The sequence below is a fragment of the Crocodylus porosus genome, unplaced genomic scaffold (assembly GCF_001723895.1).
Source record: "Crocodylus porosus isolate Cpor-Errol unplaced genomic scaffold, CroPor_comp1, whole genome shotgun sequence".
Lineage (NCBI taxonomy): Eukaryota > Metazoa > Chordata > Crocodylia > Crocodylidae > Crocodylus > Crocodylus porosus.
In genome coordinates, this window is record NW_017728931.1 from 19,092,278 (window position 1) to 19,096,999 (window position 4,722).

The 4,722-nt window shown below is 43.2% G+C and overlaps 1 long non-coding RNA gene across 1 annotated transcript in view; it reads left to right on the top strand.

The window, feature by feature from the left end:
• LOC109316341 overlaps positions 1–4,198 on the top strand; it is a 28,928-nt gene extending 24,730 nt beyond the window's left edge. Inside the window, exons 2-3 of the long non-coding RNA XR_002102816.1 lie at positions 3,339–3,440; positions 4,165–4,198. This is a non-coding gene — a long non-coding RNA (uncharacterized LOC109316341). The remainder of the gene's footprint in view (positions 1–3,338; positions 3,441–4,164) is intronic.
• The last annotated feature ends 524 nt before the right edge of the window (positions 4,199–4,722 follow it).

The following is a 4,722-nucleotide window of genomic DNA, read 5'->3' on the forward strand; positions in this document are numbered from 1 at the left end:
CCCGACTTGCTTGCCTGTCAGTTTGCTGCAGGCAGTATACAGAAGCAGGGAGGGAGATTGAAAAGCTCTGTATCAGCAACAGATGCATGCACTGCACACCCCCTCTTTGCCTTCATGCTAGCTGGGGGCTGGCAACACTCCCTTCCCTTCAGCAGCAATCTGGGAAAAGCTTGGGACTGCAGGCAGGCTGGGAATTTACACACCTCCCTAATCAGAGCCTCCTGCTGTGACCTGGCCACACCCCTCTCAGCTCAGCTCTGCAAGGGAAGGGAAGACTGTTCTAGCACCCTCCAGCTTCCAACCTGAGTCACTGTAGCCATATGCCTGCATTTCCTCAGTCCGGAGGGACTGTCTATATGGTTAGAAACCGGTTCAGGCTTTTTGAATGTCTGTCCCTAGCCCATGGGAGGTGGAATGTGCTGGCAGACAATCAGAATATTAGGCATAGGGTGGCTGTAAGATCCATCCTAAATAGTGTAAACATAGCCATCATACAGTTACCTGGTTGAAGATGTCTGTGTGAAGTCTGCATGTAAAGCCTATTGAAGGCAGACCTGCAAACCATGGGATGTGTCTGTATATATTGAGTAGTCCCACTGTAGTAGACAGCAGGGTTGTTGCTATAATGTCATACTATTCAACATGAGAACAGTCTGACCCTAGAGACTAGTGGAGTTAAAAAACTGTTGCCAATAGCAGCATCGGCACCCTAGTCCTCTGTTGCTTGTTAGTTAGGGGCTCCTTTTGAGACTGAGGTTTGTGGCAGGGAGGGCTAAAGCAGGGAACTGGGGATGATCAGTGTTTTTGTGCCATATTTTCCCTATTTGTGCCCAAGCAATGAGAGCATCCTGATAGCCTGCAGAGTGCCTGACTACTACTCAAAACTGATGAGGTGCTTCATGATATCCAACACTATCAGATGGTTCACAAATCTCTGGTCATTGCAAGTATGAAGTGAGCTGGCTGAGACCACCTGGTGGAAGTGAGAGTCAGGGGATAGTCTGAACCCTCCCTGAACTATAAACTTGAAAAGGTCTTTGAATATTCTCCACCCCAGCAATTGTACAATGAATGCTAAAGCCAGAGAATTGGAAATCCTTTCAGTCTTACAAACCTTGTAGTAATATGGTTACCTTGGGGCAAGGTCAATCTCCATTCTTTAGACAATAATGTATTAACATTTTTCTAGTTGCTTTGCCCTGAGCTAACATAGGCTGCATGAACTAACTATATGTCTTAGACTGAGTCAACTTACATCAACTCTGTGCCTATACATCTACAATGTGTGGAGTTGTTATCCAATTCTACCAAGTCACATAATAACTGTAAGTTTAACATGTTCCTAATCAAGTTTTACTGACAAGGCTGACCATGCTATGGCAAAGTTTACTATTTTGATTTAAAACAAAAAGTGAAAATGCAGGTTGGCTTGCGGGTATACAGTCCAAAAGAGTCAGGAGAAGAGAAGAGCTGTGAGCTATACCGGCACCGTGGACAAGCAGAACAGCACAGAGCATAGTTGAGTTCACTGACACTGGCAAGTTTTGGCTTTCATGAATGCACAGGAGGGCAATCAACTACAAGATTAGTCATCTACATGTGATACAGATTTGCTCTGCAGTACTATGGAGACTTGTGTCATATGCAGGCTCACTGAGATGGATCCTTAGCTGAGGTAAACCTATTTAAGTCTGATCATTTCAATGCAGCTTTCTTTCACCTGCTGAAGATCTTCTCCATTAATATTGGGAGAGGTTTGCACTGACCATAACCTCCTGGCTTAGAGAAATAGACCAAGGGGGTGAAAAATGGGCCCTGGAAATACTTATTTCAATTAACATTGTAAATTATAAATGTAGAAGTAATTGGCTTACTTGACTAGAAAAAACAGACAAAGACCAGACGTGCTGATACTGCTTAATTCAAATGTTCTGAGATAAGGAATCTGCATTCCTGCATTCCTTGGGTTATCTTGATACCTTGCCCTGTGTATTCCTGCATGCCTTGGGATAGTCCTATGCATAGATAGTTGTTTAAGTAAACGTTCTAAGTTTCTGTGTAATTTACTATTGTTTTTCTTTCTCCAAGGTGTATTTTTTATCTCTTTCTCTGTCTTTAGTATAAATACGCTTGTAAACTTAGAGAGTCTGAGAAATCCTTTGAAACAGACAAGGGTGATTCCCCTTGCTGTGTGGAATTCTCCCTGTGATCACAGTATAGCCCTAAATAAAGACAACCTGGCTCTGTCAGTTCTGATTCAACCACAACGCAAAGTTTGATTTCTTCCACATAAATAAAGTCCACCCTACACACAAGTCTCAGTATCAGCATTTGTGTCATAGAAATGTATTCTACCACCTCTCCAGATGCTCTTGAAGTCTATTAAAATATTAGAATTATTGATCTAAATTGATTCTCACATTTTCCTCTGACTGCTGCTTCACGTTTTACATGGGAAAGTATTCTTGGCTACCAATACTGCTATTTTTTCAGAATTTCTTTATATGATTTACTTCACCATGGGAACCTTCTCTATTCAGAGGCACTCAGGCGTCTCACTGATCGCTCCCTCCCTCACCCCAACACACGCACAGTTGGAGCTTCTGATGGTTTTATCATGTGGAAACACACATACGCTTTGCATAATGAAATCAAAATGCCATGGGGCAGCAATGGAAAAAAAAGACCATCAGAGAATTTAAAACAGACACATGAAAATGATTACCGGAAACACTTAATTCACTTCTTCTGTCCTTAGCAGCAAGATGAGCTGTGCTGACCTTTCTGTATACTTTTAGACTGAGCCTTCTGAATTACAATAGATACTATTAATTAGTTGCTTGAGTGAAGGCCCTGATTACAAGGTTAATAAGTTCTCCAATAAACATAAAAGTAGCCCCACAGATTGCAATATGCTCTTCATGCACTTAAAACTAAAGCTTATTTTCTGAATTGAGGCCTACAATACTCAGACTAAAATGTTTCGCTTCCTAGTAGAATTGGAGAGGACACTCTTTCTTATTTGCTTTTCAGAGCAGCTGCAGAGTGCACCTCTATTCTTATGACATGATTCTGAAACAGGAGAAGGAACTGATTATTCCCAGAATCTTCTGAAAGCAAGCCGTAAGGATGACAAAGTTCTTGTTCAACTGTACCAGGGAGATAGCAAAGGTTTTCCAAAGCAGATACAAAAGGGAACTCAGTAGAAGGCTTTTGCTTGTACAGAATCCTATTGTAAATGGTCTGTTCTACCATCAGTTTATAGGCCCTGATTCAGACCATAAAGATGTTACTAAGGGCACATACAAATGACATAATCTTTTTTTTGCTCTGAGCAGTAAAATAGACCAGGGCTGTCCAACTTCTGGACAGCTGGGGCCCAGATGCCAAGTAAGCTGCAGTCTCAGAGCCCAGAACACAGACCAAGAGTTGGTCACCAGGTGGGTAGCCCTCATTGTGGGTTCTGTTGTATCATGTAGGCAATCTAGTATGTCCTTCCCACTCCATGCCACACACATAATGCAGGCAGCTTGGCTCCCTCCATTTCCCAGCTTCGCATGCTCTCTGGGTAGCCCAGCTTCTCCCCACACGTGGCAGGCAGCCCAGCTTGCTCCTCCCCTCTCTGCCATGAGCAGCCTAGTCCCCACCCCACCAGGTGCACAGTACAAGCATCCTGTCCCCACACCATTCACACAACTTGGGCACACCAACCCCCTTCCACTGAGTCAAGGGTAGGGCAGGAAATAGAAACTGGAAGAAGGCAGGGAGCCCAAAGAATCCAGCTGCCTTCACAGAAGCAACAGAGGCAGGAGGGAGTCAGCAGTGATTGTGTTAGGAGCCTGCAGGCCACATGTGAATTCTTTTGGGGCCCTATGCAGCCCACAAGCTGCCAGTTGGACTGCCCTGAAATAGACGGTAATAAGAAGTGTCAATAGAGTTCTGTTAACATAAAAGCAATTGTTACCAGATGAATCTGTTAGCACACTGTAGCTATGGGGTGGGGGGTGGGGAGTGGGGAATGGAACCTTTGGAGCTAGGAGGTGCTATATCAACTTGAAAAAATCTGTTTCGAGGAGTGCTAAAGGTAGTTTCCAATTCCACACCTGTACTCATCTCTCCCTGGCACTTCGTATTGATTTATAAAGTATATATTCTTATTTTTAGTTTCTCTCTCCTCCTGGAGTTTCTGGAAAGGCCCAGAAATGAAAGACTGATGACATACAGTGTGTATCAAATATAGTTTCTCCTACTACCCAACTCTTGTACAGCACTTTTCTCTAGTCACTCTCTCTCTCTGTCTCTCTCTCTCTCTGTCTCTCTCTCTCTAAGCCTTTGAGAATTAGTTGGTTTCATTATCTCTACTTTAATGATGAGGAAACCAAGGCATGGAAAACGTCAGCTCTGAGTGTTTACTCATTTCATGATTGAGGAAAAATAATAGAACAGTTCTGTGCAAAGAAGTCTCAAAGCCCACGGCAGGTCAGAACGGTTTTCACACTATGGGTTCCTATTTGAAATTTCAGAGTTTACCTTATGAATCATACGTAGGTGTTTGTACACCTAACAGTGCTAATATTGCATGGTACCCTGCAGCACCTTACCAGGATGTCATGACACCCCACAGTGCTATAGCAGCCTGGTTGAGACTCACTATGCTAGATGCAAAAAAAATAAAATAAAAAGGAATATTAGATGCATCTGTTCTTTAAATTGACTGTGCAG